Source organism: Podarcis pityusensis, assembly GCF_964106645.2.
Source record: "Podarcis pityusensis genome assembly, chromosome: 10".
Classification (NCBI taxonomy): domain Eukaryota; kingdom Metazoa; phylum Chordata; class Lepidosauria; order Squamata; family Lacertidae; genus Podarcis; species Podarcis pityusensis.
Window position 1 is genome coordinate 14,411,200 of NC_138035.1, and position 23,191 is coordinate 14,434,390.

The following is a 23,191-nucleotide window of genomic DNA, read 5'->3' on the forward strand; positions in this document are numbered from 1 at the left end:
ATAAAAATTAATTATTATTTTTTTCTTACCTGCACTAATGATAGTCATTGTTTGGATGGAGGGCTTTTATCCATTTCCACGGTCACACAATCAATCAATCAGTAGCTGAACTGGGTTCCACACAGTGACAAAAACAAATTAGCAGAAAAAGCCTCAAAAACAAAAACGCAAAATAAATAGCGAAAACAAAAGCGCTAAACTTAATCTGTTCTGGAAGTCCGTTTGACTTCCGAAATGTTTGAAAACCAAGGCGCAGCTTCTGATTGGCGCAGGCGCCCCAGAAACAATAGCCAACAGTTGCATCGGACGTTCGGCTTCCGAAAAACGTTGGGAAACTGGAACACTTACTTCCAGGTTTTTGGCATTTGGGAACCAAGGCATTTGAGAACCAAGGTACCACTGCACTCCATGCAGTTAACCCTTCACAAGGATGTTTCAAGACCTACTTTGCTTGGATCACTTCCTAACCATGTGACTGCATGCTGGTCTGCTCAGAAGTAATTCTCATTGAATTCTGCAAGGGGGCCTTACTCCCAGGGAAGTTGTCATCGGACTACAGTCTAGACAGCAATTTATTCCATTTTCCCTCTTTGCCAGCTGTTAATTACTGCATTATATTTCCACTTTCACAGAACGTAAAAGCTGCTTTTGGAAATTTAGTGGAATGCAGTGCAAGTCCAGTACTCATTTCTGCACCATTTGCTTCCAAAGAAAATCTACTTGCAAGCCTGGAAGCCCAGAAAATAATGGGAGTTTTGTATAGGGCTGTGTACCTAAATGGAGCATCAACACACAGACACCAGGATCATTCCCATTAACAACTATTGAGCAGAGGCCCAAGTGAGGCTGGTGGAGCATCACATACACACCCGTTTTGCCCCCAACACCCTACTGGTGTAAATGTAATTTAGCATGGCGTGGTGGTGTACAGGTACTACAGTGTGAAAGGAACCATACAAACTGGGGCAGAAGTGCTGCCATTACAATCGGTATACAGTGGTACCTTGGGTTACATACGCTTCAGGTTACAGACTCTGCTAACCCAGAAATAGTGCTTCAGGTTGAGAACTTTGCTTCAGGATGAGAACAGAAATCGTGCTCCGGCGGCGCGGCAGCAGCAGGAGGCCCCATTAGCTAAAGTGGTGCTTCAGGTTAAGAACAGTTTCAGGTTAAGTACGGACCTCCGGAACGAATTAAGTACTTAACCCGAGGTACCACTGTAATTAATACAATCAGTGCCATGTCTAAACTCAGCCCAAGGCCACACTGCTAACCCTATCTATTTAGAAACACATCCCACTGAATTTAAAGGGGCTTACTCGCAGTTAAGTAGGGCTAGGACTGCATCCTATGTTGCAAGTCCCTTCCTGTATGGAGATACAATGAAAAATGTCCACTATTATTCTACCCAATTGCTCAGTAGAAAGCAGATGTTCTACTCAAACACTGGGGTGATTGACAACCGCTAAATTCCCTTTTAAAATTCCCTTTTGTTTCACAAACCCAGGGCTTTTGGGGGGGGTACCCAAGTGTACACAGTACTGGCACATTTATCCCTAGAAGAAAAGCACTGGTTAAAAGTGTGGCACTCACTGTAACAACTTCATGGTGAGGCACCTGTTTTTCTAGAAGAAAAACACTGCACAAACACTGCACAAGCTTGCATTTACAGGTTCTTGTTGGGTTTTTCCTTCCACCTTGACTCAGGCCTCACTTTTAAACAGCCATGTCATCCCCAGAGAATCATGGGAACTGTAGTTTGTTAAAGGTGCTGAGATTTGCTAGGAGACCCTTATTCCCCCTTGCAGAACTACAACGCCCCGAGTTCCCTAGAAAGAGGGACTGGCCGTTAAACCACTGTGGGGGATTAGACAAAGTCACTGTGGGTTAAACCACAGAGCCTAGAGCTTGCCGATCAGAAGGTCGGCGGTACGAATCCCCGCAACGGGGTAAGCTCCCGTTGCTCGGTCCTTGCTCCTGCCAACCTAGCAGTCCGAAAGCATGTCAAAGTGCAAGTAGATAAATAGGTACCATTCCAGCGGGAAGGTAAACTGCGTTTCCGTGCGCTGCTCTGGTTCGCCAGAAGCAGCTTAGTCATGCTGGCCACATGACCCGGAAGCTGTACGCCGGCTCCCTTGGCCAATAAAGCCAGATGAGCGCCGCAACCCCAGAGTCGGCCACAACTGGACCTAATGGTCAGGGGTCCCTTTACCTTTACCTTTTAATACAGTGGTACCTCGGGTTACATACGCTTCAGGTTACATATGCTTCAGGTTACAGACTATGCTAATCCAGAAATAGTGCTTCAGGTTAAGAACTTTGCTTCAAAATGAGAACAGAAATTGGGCTCTGGCGGCACAGCGGCAGCAGGAGGCCCCATTAGCTAAAGTGGTGCTTCAAGTTAAGAACAGTTTCAGGTTAAGAACGGACCTCTGGAACGAATTAAGTACTTAACCCAAGGTACCCCTGTAGCTCCTAGCACCCCTGACAAACTACAGTTCCTAGAATTCATTGGCGGAAGCCACAGCTGTTAAAAGCAGTATGATACCGTTTTAAATGCATAATGCAGATGGGCATCATTGTGCTCCCAGGATACCCTGAGGGTATTTTAGCCATGTTGGTTTTATGAAGACACCCCTGGATGGATCTTGTTATGGTTGACAGCATTTGGCTGCTCCCTCAGACAGAAAGAAATGCGAAGCCTGCCCAGAAAGGATTTAGCATTGCAATGCGCTTATTGCGAAATCCAGCAGTTAAGAAAGGCTTGTACATCTGAGATAAACATTTTATGATAAGCAGCATTCTTGGAGAGTGAACTATGTCATTGACTGTTCCACAGATAATTCTTAAGCCAAGACTGGCCTGAGCATATCTGTCATATCAGGAGAAAGTAGCACATACTTGTGTGTGTTGCCTCCTTGGCGTTGGGGAGAGAGAGAGAGAGAGAGAGAGAGAGAGAGAGAGAGATCTCTAAGGTGTCGATACACACACACACACACACACACACACTTTAATCTGCTCTAGGATTGCAAAACGAGTCTGCAGAGTTGTTGTTTAAATAATCCTCAAACCACCATGATGTATGATTTGCAAGTCATCAGCACTAGAAAGGCGGAGTCTGGTATATTTTCTAAAGAGAATGCAAATAAGATGGTTTGGACCTCCGGCCCCCAAGCCCCAGAGGAGCAAGTCTGGCTCTAGCCCTGCCCACATAGCTGCATACCATAACTATAGCCTCTTGTTGTTGTTGTTTAGTTGTTTAGTCGTGTCCGACTCTTCGTGACCTCCTGGACCAGAGCATGCCAGGCACTCTTGTCTTCCACTGCCTCCCGCAGTTTGGTCAAACTCATGCTGGTAGCTTAGAGAACACTGTCCAACCATCTCGTCCTTTGTCGTCCCCTTCTCCTTGTGCCCTCCATCTTTCCCAACATCAGGGTCTTTTCCAGCACAGCTCAGCCCTAATACCTACCTACATATCTCTAGATACCGGTGTGGCGTTCGCACAGGGGCCCCCGGTCATTCCACAATTGACCCTGCAGCACCATGTCTTATCTCTTCCACTGCTGCCAACCAGGTTTCCCCGGTAATATATTCAGACTCAGTCAGGTTGCAACGTATTAACAAAGATTCCAGTTGATTGTGAACGCAAAGAAGTTTTAAATACTTTGAAACACTGTAATCCGATTCACTCTCTCTGTCTCCCCTCTGTCTCTAACTCACTCTGACTCCTATGCCTCCCACCCACAAGAAACCCACCAAACTAACTGCCCAAACCCCTGTGTTGAGCCTTAAACACAGTTTCTTATTGGTCAGCCTATTAACCCTTTCTCTCTGTCCCCCAGTATGACATCTCCATAATGAGTGGGCAAACGCCACAACCGGTTTGCAATGTTTTCTTTGGGACAAGCAGTGGTTTATCACTATGTCTCCATTTTGCAGACAGGAAACTGAGGCCGAGAGGAGCTCGCTCTGTAAAGCCTTGGGCTAGAGAGAGACTGGACCCCAGGCTTCCAGCCTTGGTCTCTTGCAACTTAGATAGGGATGGGCGCAATCCGTTTGCCTACACACAAAATCTTCCAAATTCTTTTGACCAGTGGCTCGCAAAACTGTGTCGCAGCCAAGACAGATTAATTAAGCTGGGCTCCATCTGGACATCGAGCACACCTGAGCTCCCATGCAGATGGCAAAGAGCCAGAGAAGACGGATAAAGGCATCTGTCATTTTTGGCTTGATATCCACAACAGCATTTAACAACTTACTTGTTATTTTTCCAGGTATAAAAGTCTTTGTATTTATGAGATTCCCCAAACGGGGATTATTTCCCCCTATGTAACTCTGTGTGGTGTTTCTGTATATATCTATGTAAAGAAGTGATGAGGAATTTGTGACCCTCCAGGTGTTACTGAACCACAGATCCCATCATCCCTGACCATTGGTTATGCTGGCTGGGGCTGATGGGATTTGTAGTCCCACTGCATCTGGAGGGCCACATGTTCCCCAGGCCTGGTGTAAATGAAAGGGATATTGCTGTTCAAGTAGCAGACCTGTGTGGACATACAGTGGTACCTCGGTTTTCGAACGTAATCCATTCCGGAAGACCGTTTGACTTCCGAAATGTTCGAAAACCAAGGCGCAAAGGGTGGTCAGTCAGTTCAATAGAGAAAATTATATAACACGGCAGATACACACAGCAGAAGCCGTCCGACTTCCGAGGCATGTTCGAAAACGGAAGCATTTACTTCCAGGCTTTTGGCGTTCGATAAACGAAACATTTGGCTTCCAAGATGCTAGAAAACCGAAGTACCACTGTTTCATGATTCTGTGGGACCATGGGGGGAAATTGAGGGTGTGTTCCTGGGTGTAACTTTCTGCTTCCAAAGAATTCTAACCTTTTTCTTTTTAATGCAAATGTTTAGACCTTATAGCTGCAAAGAGAATATCAGAAGCTGGAAGAATGACTCAATAATTATAATATATTGATTATACCTTGCCTTCTTCCCTGACAGAGATCCAAGGCAAGTTTACAGACAAAACAAGAACAGTTAAAAACATGGAAAAAAATCTTATATATGTATATTCCATTAAAAACATACAAACAGCATAACACAAGCCCCTCATTAAAAGCAGTCAGTTTCCAAAAGCCTTTTGGAATAAAGTTTTCAACTATCAACTGAAGGACAAGGAGAAAGTCACTTCTCAAATCTTCTCCTGCCAAGTAATGCGTACATAAATGCATATACCAGGGCAATGTGTGCATAAAAGGCACATGCTGGTGAAAACAGCACAGAAAAAGGTGTTACATTTGTGGAAATCGCTTTGCAAAAATGTGTATATTAGGCAAAATTGCATACAAACATGTGTATATTAGGATAAATTCACACTAAAACACTGGTGAATTTTTACAAGCAGCTTAAAAAACAATAATCCACAAACAGAGAAATACCCATCCCATATTTTACATAAAGGTTGTGTCTTTCATGTGGAAAATGTACTCAGAATGCATAGAGTTGGACAGGACATTGTGCAACAGAATGAGATGCTATGCAATGGGATGGAAGAAAACCTATGATCAATTGCCAACAAGACCAAAACCGGATGAAATCAGCTGCTCAGGCCATCCCTCAGCTTTTTATGGCTTGGAACTAATAACCATTATCATCTGCTAATTTCTGCCAGCCAAACGACTGTCCAAGGGGATATCTCAGGGCTGATTCAGATTTGGCAAGCTTACAGGCCTGCACACACACACACACACACACACACACCCCTCAGGGTATTTCGTGATGTATTCCCCCTCTTCACCCTTTATGACTCCTACCTGCAGGAATGTGGCAACACCTTTGCCACTACAAAGCACAAAGCAGCTCTTAAGAGGTGGTAACTTTACATAGGAAAACTCCTTCAAACAAAAGAAATCCTGGCCGATAAGAGGGAGAGGCAGGGAGAGGGAGAGGGAGAGAAAGTTCTAATAAATCACAGACATTTGTAGTACTGCACAAGTGCATTCTCACTTAGTTCAAGAGAAAACAAATCGTTTCATATGCTGGCATCGTATGTAACATTACCACCGTGAAAGGAGAGGTATTTATTGCGCCAGTCTATTCGAACAGCATTGTCACAGAAGGTGCTTTCCTAACAGACACAGATGGTCATTGCCTTCTACAGCCTCAAAGTTGGTGTCTGAGACCAACTGGAGGGGGTGGGAAACCTTTGAAGGTCAAGGGCCACTTTCCATTCTGGAAAGCCTTCTGGGGGGCCACATGTAACTGGTGGTCAGAGCCAGTAAGAAGGGGGAGATAGTTGGCTAGATTCTACACAAACTTCCACACCCCTCTCTTTCCTCCATCCTGGGCAAGCTCTGTTATATATTAATATATATCATTTTAGTTTATTGCCTGCCTTTCACCCTAAGGTCCCAGAGCAGGTTATAACAATTCAAAACACAACATCGAAACCAGTTTTGAAATAACATCCACTAATAAGTTTCAGTGATTGCTTGCACTGCACTTCGCTTTCAAATCTTTCTGCATTATCCCTCTTAAAGGCCGTTTTCTAAAAATGTATCATTTCTCTGCTCATATCCAAAGGTATCATTCAGTTAAAACAGTAAGGCTTCCATCAGCAGAACAGGGAGGTTGCAAATGTTTGGTGTTAAAGGGGCAGATGAGTCCCAGGCTGCCATGCACAGACACTCAGCTGATCAGCAATCCGAATCTGCAAAGAAAACGTCTTTGCAAAATGCCATGGAGTTAGCAGTTGACAATGGACCAGAAACCCAACACACATCCTGTCTTCCTCCTGCCCCTTTAAAGAGAGAAGTGCTCTGCAGAAACTGGCAAGTGAAGCTGTTTAGGGCATGGAACTAAGCTAAACCGCCTCTTCCTTGCGGCAAATCAAACTGCTGGCAAGGGAACAGCTACCCAGACGGTTCGAAAACTGTGAACCCTAACCCTAAAGCCATGTGAAGATTTCCTTCGTTCAGAAAGTAGCACAGTGTTCTTCCCTTAAAAACATTTGCACCACAAGGTAATGCGCGGTTGCCTTTTCCATCAATAATTTAGAAGCAACTTTAACAAAAGTAGGCCAACAAGGAAAAGGTGTTAACTTTCAAATTTGAACACGTATAAATTTATACAGTTCTGGGCTGTGTCGATAAAGTGATTGCTCTGCATTTGATTTGTCCTCTTCCAGGGTGCATTTTCCCAGAGATGGTTTTCCTTCATCTGCCCAGCAAAGCCTAGAAGGGCGGGTCTTCTTTCTAGAAATATGCAGACTCTTTCCCCAAAATATATATTGGTGGAATTTAAATGGCATCCCTGTAGCTTCCCTTGAGATTTTTTTCCAGCTGATTTTCACTTGAACAAAACCTTCCATATTCCCCCTCCAAGTTAGCTTCAGATAAGGATGTAAAAAGAGCCCTGTAGCAGGATCAGGTCTATCTAACCCAAGATCTGGTTCTCACAGTGATCAACCAGATACATATGGGGATCCACAGGCAGGACCCGAGTGCAAAAGTTTTGATTCCCGGCAGCTGATATTGAAACTGATACTGTGCGTACTATGTGGCTAGCATGACTCGTAGCAAAGTCATCCTCCACGAATTTGTCTGATTGTTGATTAAAATCAATGTAACAAATAGAAACAAACCACTGGCAGACCCAGAATCTAGCAGCCTTTCTCAACCTGTGGGTCCCCAGATGTTGTTGAACTACAACTCCCATCACCCCTAGCTAGCAAGGCCAGAGCTCAGGGATGATGGGAGTTGTAGTCCAACAACATCTGGGGACCGACAGGTTGAAAACCACTGAGGGATCTGGAACAAGATTCCTTCAGTGGCAACCACGACACAGGCCGATTTAATTGTGACTGTCACTGTGGATCATTTTGTAGCCATTTCCCTCTGGCCCGATCCACACAACTGCCTCAAGGGAAAGGAGGAAGGCTGTTGTTCACCATTCTTGAACACGGACAACCACAGGTCTGAGAGTCCCCCAAACCTGGACTGGAGTTCAAATTCCACCTCCTGATCTTTGTCAGTATTTGGTGAATTAATGGCTGCCAGATTCTTCTTTTAACTGTCTCCTGTGTCCTTAGCAACACGCAGAAAAATAGCTGGCAATCTTGTTTTGGCATGCAAATAAGAAATAAGGGAAGTTTCTCCCTTCTATTTTTCTATGCATCACAGACTACTTCAAAAGATGCAAAACCAAGATCAGTTATGAAAATAAAACAAGGGTAATCCTAGATATGTTTTCTATTTTAGTATATAGTATTTCAACCATGGAAGATGTGGTGGTGACCTCCAATTTATTTATTTATTTATTTATTTATTTATTTATAGTTAGTTAGTTACTTACTTACTTACTTACTGGTAGGTAGCCATGTTGGTTAGAAGCAGTCGAAATAAAAAATTAAAAAACTAGTCCAGTAGCACCTCAGAGACCAACTAAGTTTGTTCTACGTAGAACAAACTTAGTTTATCTCTGAGGTGCTACTGGACTATTTTTTAATTAGTTATTTAGTTAGTTAGTTTTTACATGAAAGTGCCACAAAGTGGCTTAAGAACCAAAAAAGTTGAAATGGAATATAAGGAGAAGAATATAATAGGAACCTAAAATGCTCATCCATAAAATATATATTAAAAGGAGAGCTCCAGCCCACTCCAAGGTGAGCATAAAAAGAGGCCACAGAAATAGTCAATCATCTTCCAAATCAAGGGCCAAATGGTGTGTTTTAAAACAACAACAAAGTTTTAGGACATCCTCTTTGAAAGTGCAGGAGGATAAAGCTATCAGTGGTTACTTGTGCAGTGAGCCAGTGTGGTTTGGTGTTTAGAGTATCGGACGAGGACCAAGGAGAACATGGTTTAAATTCTCACTCAGCAATAGAGTTCACTGGGTGACTTTGGGCCACTAATAACAGCAAGAGGGGGATATTGCCCTTGTGGCCTGCTTATAGGTTGTTTTGTTGTTTTTTTAATGGGTGCTGAGAGTTGCTAGGGGAGGTTAAGCAATACTTTTTAACCCACAATAAAACTAGAATGGCCATTCTTGCAGGGAAAACCACTGTAGCTATCCTTCCGAAATTTGGCTGGGTTCGTGCCTTCCAAAAGAGCAACAGTGCTAGCAAATTTCATCAAATTCTGTCCAAAAATAAAAAAGTTCAAGTTACCAACCACTTTGCCTGGAATTCTGCAGGCTTTATTTAGTGTGTGTGTGTTTGTGTGTGTTTTCTATCCACTTCTGTCAAAGGGGGGGGGGGAGATGTTACAGCAGTACCTCAGGTTACATACGCTTCAGGTTACAGACTCTGCTAACCCAGAAATAGTGCTTCAGGTTAAGAACTTTGCTTCAGGATGAGAACAGAAATTGTGCTCCGGGGGCAGCGGGAGGCCCCATTAGTGGTGCTTCAGGTTAAGAACAGTTTCAGGTTAAGAACGGACCGACAGAACGAATTAAGTACTTAACCCGAGGTACCACTGTATTTTATTTTCCAATTGTGTGTGTGTGGATTTAAATGGACCCAGAGCTAAATCAGGCAGTCCACAAGGTGTCTGAGGCAGGCTGTTTCCTGAAGCATCAAACTGGGGTCCACATTGAATCCTGTGGTTTGTGCAGACCCCTCCCACAATCCCTTTCCTCCTTTCTGCTGCCTTCCTTACTTCTTCCTGTTAAGGGTAAAAATGGTCACCTTTTTTATTACTTAGTTATCAATGGCCATTTGACTTTTGAACTGACCTCTACAGCTGTCTCTTTTAGAGCAGTTTTTGTGTGTGCAATGATTACAAAATGATCATGTTTAGGTCAAAACATGGATGTTTGGGTGGGGGACTAGGAAGTGGGAAACCTGAATCAATATGCACATCCTCGAAGCAGACTTCAAATCTCAACAGTCGTGATAACATCTCTATGAAGACATGCATCAGAAACCTTCATTCTCCTTTTACACAGAGTCAACAACAACACGAAAAGAAAGAAAAAACCTGGCAAGATCTCACTGTCAGATTATGCATAAATATGCAGTTTCCCTAAGGTGTGATCTTATACTTTTCACACATTATTGTTTCATGCTGAGCCAAAACACTAATCTTTCCAGAGTTCCAAAATAGCTTGCCCCCCTCCTATTATAGCACTGCCATAGAAGCAGTACAGTTAAGTTAGCATGCAGGGCTTATTGGAAATAACCTTGAATAAGCAACTGGTAAGGGAGAGGCAAGGGACGCAGGTGGAGCTGTGGTCTAAACGACAGAGCCTAGGACTTGCCGGTTGGAAGGTTGGCGGTTCGAATCCCCGCGAGGGGGTGAGCTCCCGTTGCTCAGTCCCAGCTCCTGCCCACCTAGCAGTTTGAAAGGACGTCAAAGTGCAAGTAGATAAATAGGTACCTCTCTGGCGGGAAGGTAAACGGCACTTCTGTGTGCTGCTCTGGTTCACCAGAAGTGGCTTAGTCATGCTGGCCACATGACCCGGAAGCTGTACGCCGGCTCCCTCGGCCAATAAAGCGAGATGAGCGCCGCAACCCGAGAGTCGGTCATGACTGGACCTAATGGTCAGGGGTCCCTTTACCTTTACTTTACTGTATATACCACTTAATCGACAACAATGAAAACTCCTCAAAGTGGTTCACATCAAATGACAACAAGGACTGATTCAGGAAGAATGCCCTCGGGAAGAGCCTGACAGCAGGATCTGGACAGCACCCTCATGTGCTGTTCCAGTGTTTTTTGTGGAACACAAAGATGAGGAGCAATTGCTAGATCATGGGTAGGCAAACTAAGGCCCGGGGGCCGGATCCAGCCCAATCGCCTTCTAAATCTGGCCCGCGGATGGCCGGGGAATCAGCGTGTTTTTACATGAGTAGAATGTGCCCTTTTATTTAAATTGCATCTCTGGGTTATTTGTGGGGCATAGGAATTCATTCATTTATTTATTTTTTCAAAATATAGTCCGGTCCCCCACAAGGTCTGAGGGACTGTGGATCGGCCCCCTGCTGAAAAAGTTTGCTGACCCCTGTGCTAGATCATTAAACCAAGTGATGAGGATCAGTCACTGCCCTGCTCCTAACCCCAAACCTTTGAAAGGAGCTGCCATACCTAAAGCTGTGAAACTTTGGCTCTATGTGTTGGAAACTTGGAACATCTTGGCAGCGGAGTATTCTCAGCTTCCGCTTCCTGCGGGCTGCTTTGGTAATACGTGTACCTGAAGGCTGATTTGGTGGTGTGCTGAATGGAGTTCCCAGAGTAGATTCAGAGGAAATTACTCACACCTACGGCCCCACTGAAATGAAATTCGTCATGACTAATTTGCCCCCAATTAATTCATAGAACCGTAGAGCTGGAAGGGAACTTGGATGTGTCATATAGCCCAACCCCTACTCAGTGAAGGACCAGCAACAGACGAGGTGACTACGCTGCTGTTGCTACAGCATCCCTGATGGACAACTCTCCACCCACTGCCTGCATAGGAGAGCCCATGACTTGGGCTGGGTGATATCTGGTTTTCAACATTGTGATATATCACCATCTCAACATCGTGATACACCAATATTTCACAAGGTCTGAAATAAGGATGGAGCTATATAGAGGTTTTGGGTGGCTTCATGGTTTTTCCCCGCACTGTGATTTTTGCATAGCGAACACACATCATGATTTTTTATATATTGCCAGGTCAAAAATTATGAAACTGATATCACAATATGTTCCAGAGCCCCGTTCGCATCCTGAGCAGAATGCAAACCACGCCTGTGCGTGTGCAATTCGCCACTTCTGCGCATGCGTGTGACATTATTTTGAGCATCTGTGCATGCGTGAGCAGCAAAACCTAGAAGTAACCCATTCAGTTACTTCCAGGTCACCGCAGAATGCAACCTAAAAACGCTCAACCTGAAGCGTATTTAACCCGAGGTATGACTATATATTGATATATCACCCAGCCCTACGCATGACTTCCATGAGGCAGCCCAGTCCACTGCCAAACTAATAATAATAATAATAATAATAATAATAATAATAATAATTTATTATTTGTACCCCACCCATCTGGCTGGGTTTCCCCAGCCACTCTGGGCGGCTTCCATAGAAACCAAAAAACACTAAAATATCATACATTAAAAACTTCCCTGAACAGGGCTGCCTTAAGATGTCTTCTGAATGTCAGGTAGTTGTTTATCGTTTTGACATCTGATGGGAGGGCGTTCCACAGGGCAGGCGCCACTACCGAAAAGGCCCTCTGCCTGGTTCCCTGTAGCTTTGCTTCTCGCAATGAGGGAACCGCCAGAAGGCCCTCGGCGCTGGACCTCAGCGTCCGGGCAGAACGATGGGGGTGGAGACACTCCTTCAGGTATACTGGGCCGAGGCCATTTAGGGCTTTAAAGGTCAACACCAGCACTTTGAATTGTGCTCGGAAACGTACTGGGAGCCAATGTAGGTCTTTCAAGACCAGTGTTATGTGGTCTCGGCGGCCGCCCCCAGTCACCAGTCTAGCTGCAGCATTCTGGATTAGCTGTAGTTTCTGAGTCACCTTCAAAGGTAGCCCCACGTAGAGCGCATTGCAGTAGTCCAAGCGGGAGATAACTAGAGCATGCACCACTCTGGCGAGACAGTCCGCGGGCAGGTAGGGTCTCAGCCTGCGTACCAGGTGGAGTTGGTAGACAGCTGCCCTGGATACAGAATTGACCTGCGCCTCCATGGACAGCTGTGAGTCCAAAATGACTCCCAGGCTACGCACCTGGTCCTTCAGGGGCACAGTTACCCTATTCAGGACCAGGGAGTCCTCCACACCAGCCCACCCCCTGTCCCCCAAAAACAGTACTTCTGTCTTGTCAGGATTCAACTTCAATCCATTAGCCGCCATCCATCCTCCAACCGCCTCCAGGCACTCACACAGGACCTTCACCGCCTTCACTGGTTCTGATTTGAAAGAGAGGTAGAGCTGGGTATCATCTGCATATTGATGGACACCCAGTCCAAACCCCCTGATGATCTCTCCCAGCGGCTTCATATAGATGTTAAAAAGCATGGGGGAGAGGACGGAACCCTGAGGCACCCCACAAGTGAGGGCCCAAGGGTCTGAACACTCATCCCCCACCACCACTTTCTGAACATGGCCCAGGAGGAAGGAGCAAAACCACTGTATAACAGTGCCCCCAGCTCCCAATCCCTCTAGACGGTCCAGAAGGATGTTATGGTCGATTGTATCAAAGGCTGCTGAGAGATCCAGCAGAACTAGGAAACAACTCTCACCTTTGTCCCTAGCTCGCCGGAGATCATCAACCAGTGCGACCAAGGCAGTTTCAGTCCCATGATGAGGCCTGAACCCTGATTGGAAGGGATCCAAATGGTCCGCATCCTCCAGGCATGCCATTAGGAAGTTTGTCCTAACATTTAGCCTCAATACAGTCCTCTGTAATTTCCACTTATTGCTTCCAGGTCCACCTTCTGAAGCCTCAAAGAACAAATCTGCTTCACTACAACATCAGTGGGAATTGAAGCATAACTAAATTCCTCTGGATTCAGCAGCTTACATTTACCTGTTGACAAACCCACATGGGTATCTTCCACTCCTGTCGCCCTTCCTAACTCAGCCTCTTGGAAGGAACTGTGCAGGCTCCAACAGATGGGATAATGGCTGCAACACAGGTGAGCATGCATGGATCTAGATATGTAGCAAACCTGCGGCCCTCCGGGTATTTTTGGACTCCAACTCTCATGAGCCCCAGTCAGTATAGCCCAGGGGAAATGAGAGCTGAAGTGGACTTCAGTGCCACGCACTGGATGGATGCAGAGGAGCAGTGGGAGGCACCAGATAAGGAACAACCAAGGGAAGAAGGCTCAGAGTCAGGGGATTGGTGGTGGGATGATGATGAGGGGTCAGAGGAAGAAGAAGGAGCAGACTTGGAGGAGGAGGTGTTGGAAGCTGAAGAGGCAACAGGGTTTCATGAGTAGGAAGAGGCTGTGGCAGAGAGAAGTACAGAAGCAGAGGCTGGAGAGGAGGGGAGAGGAGGCAGAGGTGAGTCAGGCTGCTGAAGAATCCAGGATGTCTCCCCCTCCTGCTGTGACCAGCTCCCCCCACCCCCGGTCTCCCAGAACCAGAAGAGGTATGAAAAAGGCAGAGCAAAGACAGACAAGGCATCAGAGTCTCAGATTGCTTGGGAAGGTCCCAAGGGAAGAGGAGACTTAAGAAGTCCCATCATAGGGGCAAGATCTACCAGGAAGAGTTGCTGTGCTCTCTAGGCCTCAGCTGCCTTGTTTCTTTGAATAAAGGGTTAACTTCACTGATGCCATGTGAGTTATTGCTGACACATGCCCTGACATCCACCTGGAGGGTTACAGGTTCATCCTCTCGGATATAGATATAGATACAAATATAGATATAGACATAGACAAATGAATCCACTGGCCATGATTTATTTTTTCCAGATTGAAGCTTGTTATTTTCCATCTGAAAGTACAATAGGAAAGAATGGCTTCATCTATATCTCCTATTAGGAGATGGCTTGCTGATGGGGTCAGTTAGCCGACAATTGTCAGGACCAGTGGGTGCATCAAATAAAACTCTAAAAGGGACTGCTGCGTCTGTGACTCATCCCAGTAGGCAGCAGTGCTCTGGGGCACTCAAGTTCGATTTCCCAGCCTCACTGGAGGTAGGTTTAGGAGCAATAAGAGAGTTCTGTATTTGATACACGGAGCCAAAGTGGCATTCTTACAGTCTCAGGCCTCCTGCACAGATGGAAAAAGCAGCGGGGGATTAGTAAGGAAGAAAGTAATTGTCCTTGAGTTCCTGAAAATCGCCAATATTAATGGATTCCATTGTAGATTACCTGTGGGCTTCCATCTACAGTTTGAGACCAATATAAAAATAGAAGGAAACGGGGAGAGGCAGAAGGGGAAATGCTGTCATAAATGTTAGAGAAGGACCTCTTCAGACTGTCAAAAGGCATATGCTGTCAGCAGGCTGAGAGAAATCTAAGTGCATCTGTGCTCTTGGAGAGAGGAATTTCAGATCAAGGACATGGGTAGGCTTTCGACCAGCAGAGAACAGAGAGGGAGTGGGGTCAGTGGGGGGAATAAAGTGCTGGCCTCGGACAAAAGAGCCGGGGTTCTGGACCTGCTGAGGATGCATCGCCTGGTGCCGAGTCGCCATCCTTTCCTGGAGCAGTGAATTCTGCCTATTCCATATCCTGACACCTCCCCCAGTAGAATTAACCTGTGGGAACCTTCCAGTTCAGCTTGACATCCTGTCTGGACATTGTTGTGATGTGCGTATTCCTGCCCCACAGCAAAGTTTGTCTCACCGGGAAGCAAGGCAAGTTGGAATACGATGGGCAACCTGTGGCTCAGGACACTAGAAATGAATGTTTATTATTACGGCCAAACAGCCAGTGTACTAGGCTTACTTTAAAACATATAGCAGAGAGGAGTAAAATGAAAAATAGAGGAAAGGTGGCACAGACAGACAGGCAGACAGACAGACAGACAGACAGACAGACAGACAGACAGACAAAGGGTCTCCTTTTGTCTCCAGCATCACAGCCTCTTGGTCCCAGTTTGCCAACTGCAAGTAAGTGGCACCCAGCAGATTATTCCTCCCCAAGCCATGAGACCCTTAGCAGAAGGTTCCTGACCCCTGAACTAGATGTCACAGAAAGGATCTTCACAAATGCCCCTCCGTTTCCTCACTGACTGCACCTGATGCTCCATGTGCCCCAATATTGGTGTGCGCTTCTGCCTCCTGACTGCCATACTTGGGTTTGCTGATCGGAAGGTCGGCGGTTCGAATCCCTGCAACTGAGTGAGCTCCTGTTGCTCTGTCCCAGCTCCTGCCAACCCAGCAGTTCGAAAGCATGCCAGTGCAAGTAGATAAATAGGTACCGCTGTGGTGGGAAGGTAAACGGCATTTCCGTAAGTTCTGGCTTCTGTCATGGTGTTCCGTTGCACCAGAAGCGGTTTAGTCCTGCTGGCCACATGACCCAGAAAGCTGTCTGTGGACAAACGCTGGCTCCCTTGGCCTGAAAGCAAGATGTGCGCCGCAACCCCATAGTTGCCTTTGACTGGACTTCACTGTCCAGAGGACCTTTATCTTTACCTTTCACACTGCTTTAGCCTCCTGACTGCCACACTGCCATTGAAAGGGCTTGCAGCTGAAATATGTGGAGGCTCAAAGGTCCTCACCTATATATATAGGTTAATGAACTTACATTTTGTTGAAAACAAAAAGAAAGGAAAATCTTATTGTAGTAGCATGAGGCCTGGCTACTCAGTTTTTGCTCAGACGAAAAAATTCCCCAGAAATTTTAAAATGGCTATTTTCTTCAAGAAACCCGGGAGAAGTAGGATTTGATGCCATTGTTCATATGCTAAAGAAAGTAAAAGATTGTCACAAAGATTATGCACATAATCTAAAAAATAAAATAAAAAATCTAATCTACCAACCCTTAAGAGCGTTGCAACGTTCCACAACAAAAGAAGGGTAGCTGAAGCCAGTGTTTTCAGCATAATGCTGAAATTGCTATTTTCCCCCCATTGCTTCTAAGTGTTGTGACTTTTCACTGGTAGATCTTAAAACTCCAGAGCACATCAGCAGCGAAGAGTGAAAATTATGTTCACAGTACGTGGTGGTATCATTATTAGTACTCCTAACATTCTGTCACACTCTGGTATGATGGAACCAGAGTGGGGCTGTGCAGATATGAGCTGGCAGTAATTTGAGTTGTAATTTGAGAAGCAGTTTGGCGGAAGGGAGGGGATTTCCTCCAGACACCGGAGTCATGAATGATGGGGAGGGGCTGTAGCTCAGTGGTAGAGCACCTGATTTGCATGCAGAAGGTGCCAGGTTCAATCCCCAGCCTCTCCAGGTAAAGAGACTCAAGCACCTGCCTAAAACCCCAGAAAGTTGCTGCTACTTCATGTAGGCCAGTGGTTCTCAATCCTTTTTCTCTGGGCTACACTTTCAGAATAAAAATTTGCTTATGGCAGTTTTTAATTGATATGAAGTACACTGGAAAACATCAAGAAAAACTAAAACCATGGCCACTGGTGCCATCACCTCCTGGCAAATAGAAGAGGAAGAAATGGAGGCAGTGAGAGATTTTACTTTCTTGGGCTCCATGATCACTGCAGATGGAGACAGCAGTGACAAAATTAAAAAGATGCCTGCTTCTTGGGAGAAAAGCAATGACAAACCTAGACATCATATTAAAAAGCAGAGACATCACCTTGCCAACAAAGGTCCGTATAGTTAAAGCTATGGTTTTCCCAGTAGTGATGTATGGAAGTGAGAGCTGGACCATAAAGAAGGCTGATCGCTGAAGAATTGATGCTTTGAATTATGGTGCTGGAGGAGACTCTTGAGAGTCCCATGGACTGCAGGAAGATCAAACCTATCCGTTCTGAAGGAAATCAGCCCTGAGTGCTCACTGGAAGGACAGATCGTGAAGCTGAGGCTCCAATACTTTGGCCACCTCATGAGAAGAGAAGACTCCCTGGAAAAGACCCTGATGTTGGGAAAGATGGAGGGCACAAGGAGAAGGGGATGACGGAGGACGAGATGGTTGGACAGAATTATAGAAGCTACCAAGATGAGTTTGACCAAACTGTGGGAGGCAGTGGAAGACAGGAGTGCCTGGCGTGCTCTGGTCCATGGGGTCACGAAGAGTCGGACACGACTAAACGACTAAACAACAACACTGGAAAACAAAAAGAAACAACTCCTACACCGGGCTAAAGTTTTTGGATATAATATTCAATTAGAATCATGGGAAAGGTTATGGAAGGATGGTATTAATTTTACTGCATGCAGTGCACTTAAAGAAAATGTTATGAAAATGATCTATAGATGATATTTAACACCAGCTAAACTTGCTCAGAGTGGCTAACATCAAATATATAACATATTACCATAAAATCAAGCATTCAATTAAAATACATCTTAAAATCAAATCAGAATCCAAGTGAAATCTAATCAGATGGCAACCCGCAAATTAGGGATAGGGACCTTAAATGCTCACCAGGCCTAACTGTTTATACTGATCTTTTATGAGCCTGTGATAAAAGTTGGGGGGGGCACTTTCATGCCAGTTCATATAAGGAGAGATGGGGAATCAGACTGGACCCCGGCCAAAGGCCTGGAGGAACAGTTCCATCTTGCAGGCCCTGCGGAAAGATGTCAAGTCCTGCAGAGCCCTAGTCTCTTGTGACAAGCGTCCCACCAGATCAGGGCCATGGCCGGAAAAACCCTGGCTCTGGTCGAGGCCAGCCTAACCTCCCTGTGGCCCGGGATCTCCATGATGTTTTTATTTGAAAACCGTAAGGTCCTCCATGGGGCATACCAGGAGAGGCAGTCCCATAGGTACGAGGGTCCTAGGCCGTATAGGGCTTTAAAGGTTAAAACCAGCACCTTAAACCTGATCCTGTACTCCACCAGGAGCCAGTCCAGCTGGTATAGGACTGGATAAATGTGATCCCGCGGCAAGGAAGTAAGTGGTGAGTACAGCACAATAAAGTACAGCACAACTCTGTAAACCCATTGGGATCCTCGCAGTATGCTACAAGCCATTTTGCGCAAACGTAATATAAATAACTACACTTTATAAGTGCAGCAAAGCATCTCCTAGACCACACTGGGCAAGTTGAGAAACCACACAGAGCCCTGAAGTGAGTGAACTTGAAACTGTCAACGCCTCTCCACTACTCTAACCTCCAGTCCACAAAAGAAGTCAGTCGATTGTCAAGTCCTGCTCTGCACACTTTGCAGCAGGCATTCGAGGCAGCTTACAATTTGACCAAAAGTGCTAATGAAGGATGCCAATGCAGTGCTCATTTTCAGATCACGTAGGATTATCGAAACACAGCCAATTAATGATTGCTCTCCTTAACAAACCACTTAGCTGAGATCTTGCCGGATATTACCCTATCGAAAAAAATACCATGAGCATCTTTTTCTTTCCTTGCAACTTCTGCCAAAATAATTGCAAACTTCTTTTGCATAATAAGGCATCCCTTCTGCTTTCTTTTGAAAGTGCTTCGTCTACCTTTGCAACGTCTAATTGAACTTCCTAGAAGAGGAATTAAAGAAACTTTTAATGAGGGTGAAAGAGCAGAGCGCAAAATATGGTCTGAAGCTCAACATAAAAAAAACGAAGATCATGGCCACTGGGCCCATCACCTCCTGGCAAATAGAAGGGGAAGAAATGGAGGCAGTGAGAGATTTTACTTTCTTGGGCTCCTTGATCACTGCAGATGGTGACAGCAGTCACGAAATTAAAAGATGCCTGCTCCTTGGGAGAAAGGCGATGGCAAACCTAGACAACATCTTAAAAAGCAGAGACATCACCTTGCCAACAAAGGTCCGTATAGTAAAAGCCATGGTTTTCCCAGTAGTGATGTATGGAAGTGAGAGCTGGACCATCAAGAAGGCGAAGAATTGATGCTTTTGAATTATGGTACTGGAGGAGACTCTTGAGAGTCCCATGGACTGCAAGAAGATCAAACCTATCCATTCTGAAGAAAGTATCTGAAGAAGTGTGCATGCACACGAAAGCTTATACCAAGAACTAACTTGCCAACAAAGGTCCGTATAGTTAAAGCTATGGTTTTTCCAGTAGTGATGTATGGAAGTGAGAGCTGGACCATAAAGAAGGCTGATCGCCGAAGAATTGATGCTTTTGAATTATGGTGCTGGAGGAGACTCTTGAGAGTCCCATGGACTGCAAGAAGATCAAACCTCTCCATTCTTAAGGAAATCAGCCCTGAGTGCTCACTGGAAGGACAGATCCTGAAGCTGAGGCTCCAATACTTTGGCCACCTCATGAGAAGAGAAGACTCCCTGGAAAAGACCCTGATGTTGGGAAAGATGGAGGGCACAAGGAGAAGGGGACGACAGAGAATGAGATGGTTGGATGGTGTTCTTGAAGCTACCAGCATGAGTTTGATCAAACTGTGGGAGGCAGCGGAGGACAGAAGAGCCTGGCGTGCTCTGGTCCATGGGGTCACGAAGAGTCGGACACGACTAAACGACTAAACAACAACAACAACAAGAGAAGAATCTCAGACACAACCTTGTGATCTTTCTCAGGAAAAGATACGAAGGGATGAGCATGCCATGCTTGCCCAGAATTTGGAGAGAAGCCTAGAGAATTGGTTTAAAATACTTCTCGTTGGCTTTAGTGGGGCTTCAGGCAGAAGCTAAATTTAAATCAGCTGGGGCAAGGAACCTGCAAAACTTTTGCTCTACGGATATTCAAATGCGACAGAGATGCTTTCTGGAGCTGAGCTGAGCTTCGGCTTCCTACTGGATCTCTCCATGTCCATTTATTTCAGCTGTTTTCAGATCTGGAAAGTTGCCTTTGGGGTGCCTGTCAGCAGGGCGCAAAGGCAGTCTTCCTCGCAGCCAATATTCATGGATACACTGACTCTGGAACTGGAGGCTCCATTAGGCTGAGGTTTACCATCTCTCCTGAGGCTTGCATTCCAGTTCTTTGAAGCTGCATGTGGCAAACAGTAGCACACCTTCCTTGGGACCCATTTAAAAAGTCAGAAAAAGCAAGCAAACTCTCTTGGGTTCACAAAGCTTTTGAAAAGCAGACTTGCTACTTTGTCTTTGGACTTGGTCTAAAGTGCTGTGCTACTGTTGCTGTTTTGGATTCCTCTTGCCTTCCCCCAACCCCACCCCAAACTCCTCCTCTAATGACAAACACAGCTGCCTATATCTTCATATCTATGCAAAACTCTTCTCGATTTGGAAAGGGGAGGGAGGGGAGAGATTCTAACTTATCTTGGGAAAGGTGCAAAAATCTGCTAGCGTACAAGTCACACCCTTACAGTTCACAGTTCACAGGAGACATTTTGCAAAATGCGTTTGCTTCCACGTTTCAAATAAAATAAATAAAATGAAATTGAAATTGAAATTGAATTGCAGCATTATATGCTTGCAAATCTCCCGGTTGACTGATAGAAGCTTGTTATTAGGAAGCAAAAGGCAAATAAATAAATTAATAATCCTGGGAGCGTCTTGGGATGTGGCACTTATTTATGAGCAACGAGGAGAAAACAGCCCCTCCGTCTTCGGCAGATTCCCACAGTCTCCTTATCCGAAAATCCCAGAGATTGCTATTGGGTCTGCCCTTGGCCAGAGCACAGAGTTGAACAGAAATCCCTAGGGGGGAATCTGTCCATGTTGTTCTTGACAAAACAACCTCGGTTATTCTAGGATCCCAGCCGCGTTTGTTAGAATAAAGTCCCTGATGTGAGTGCGCTTCACTCTCTCAAAAGGCAAAGTTCACGCCAGTTGTGTGTCCCCCATGCAAAGCTTAGCTCTGAGAGTTTAAATACTCATTGCATCCATTGATTTAGGATTACTTTTTCTTTCCTTTCTGACTTTTCTCTCTCCCTTCCTTTTATGGGGGGGGGGGGGAGAGGGAAAGAGCAAGAGTAACAGCTGCAAAAAGACAGTGTCTCCGAGTCCTTTCTCAGCGAGCCAAAGCGTTTTAAGGAGGAATGATTTTTTTAAAAAATGGAAAAAATAGCAAAACTTGGAAAGAAGAACATTCCTATCTGGAAAGTATGTCAACAATGCCTTTCTACTACTGCTGAGGCTACTACTCTCCGAATGGTGGATCAATAATACTCTGCAAAGTGCAAGCAGACAAACGCATTGATACAATGAAATTTCCCCCCAAAATATAATAAGCCCCGCTCCTCATTTTTTCCCCTTAATAAGCTGGGGTGGATACACAGGGAAGTGGGGGGAACAAGCAAAAAACCATCTCCATCTGAAGGGATGCTTTTCCATTCTCCCTCCCCACACAGGCGTACACAAACAAAGCCGAGGCAATTAAAATAATTTAATGCTTCCTGTCTGAGGGATCCCGGGGGACCAGGAACCCAGTCCAAGATTCAAGAGAGAGAGCGAGAGATTTTCTCCCCTTCTCACACAGTCACTCAGCTTTCTAGCAACATACACAGAGACACCCCAACCCCAAACTCTCCCCACGCTGCAGGGAGATCAATAAAGAGGAGGAGCCTTTCTGGACCAGACCAAGAAAACCATCTCGCTCGCTCTCTCTAACCCAGTATTCTGCTTCCAGCGGAGGACAGCAAGGTTTAGCTCCGAGCAGGAGCTGGGCGCTAAAACCACGCTTCCTTCTCTGTCCCCCCACGAGGATCTGGGTTTGCAGAGAGACCGGGGAGGCGGGCCAAACCGAGCTGCAAAGTTTTTGAAAGCGCCTCGCCAAGGGTCCCATTGGCGAGGCGCGCATGGCCTCGCTGGTGCACGCATGCATACCTTTCTCTCTCTCTCTCCAGCACCGTGGCCAGAGGGGGGGGGGCATGATCCCGGTGCGTGTCTGCCAGGGTGGGGGAGAAAGGGGCAGCAACTGAGATCTACACACACGCCCAAAAGAGAGAGAATAAAACGCAGAGCGATACGGGGCTCGAATCTTGCGCGCCACCCCTTTGCTCTCCATCCGCCTCCCTCATCTCCTTGCAGCCAGTTGTAAACACAAAACTGAGCTCCGTTTGATCCAGAGCGATCCTGGGAAAGTGTTGCGGGGTGGAGGGATGAATCCCTGCCAAAGTGCAGATCCCACCAGCACGGCTGGTTCCCCAGCAGATCCCACCCACCCTTCACACGCTCGCGCAGAGAAAGTTCTCCGCGGCTCCGTCTTTTTGCAAAAACCTACCCGGTTTTCCTCTCTCGGGCCTGGGGAGATTCGGCCGTCAGACGCGGAGATGGCGAAGAGCGGCAGAGAGATATACTGGAGGGAAGGAAGGAGGGAGGGAGAGAGATACCGTCTCTCTCTCTCTCTCTCTCTTTTTCTGTCTGTGCCTTGATCTGCTGGCTTCCCTTTTTCTCAAGGACGAGGTGAAATCCCTTAGCTGGTCATGAGGCGGCTGGAGAGACAAACAACACCACAAGGCGAGCGCAAATGACAAAAGCGGGTGGGGTGGGGGAAGAGATCCAAGAAGTGGCAGGGGGGGAGAGGGACGCCCGTGCAAAGGAGGAACCCTCCCGGAGAAGCGTGCAGGTTAATTGCGTGCGCGTGTGAATGAGTGCGTAGAGGAGATGCACAGACACGCATGGGCGTTCGCTTGCAAAAAATAATAATAATATCGCAATAGATGCTCGAAGTTACTTCCAGCCTCCCCTCCACGTGATGTGATGTTTTGTTGGGGGGAGGGTGGCCGGGACTGGAGATGGTG

At 46.0% G+C, this 23,191-nt stretch overlaps 1 protein-coding gene across 1 annotated transcript in view; it reads right to left on the minus strand.

Moving 5' to 3' along the window:
* The window catches only part of SOX5 (SRY-box transcription factor 5), a 764,489-nt gene extending 741,551 nt beyond the window's left edge, over positions 1-22,938 (minus strand). The window contains exon 1 of the mRNA XM_081022783.1: positions 22,672-22,938. The gene's annotated coding sequence lies outside the window, so the exon portion shown is untranslated. The remainder of the gene's footprint in view (positions 1-22,671) is intronic.
* Positions 22,939-23,191: the final 253 nt, after the last annotated feature.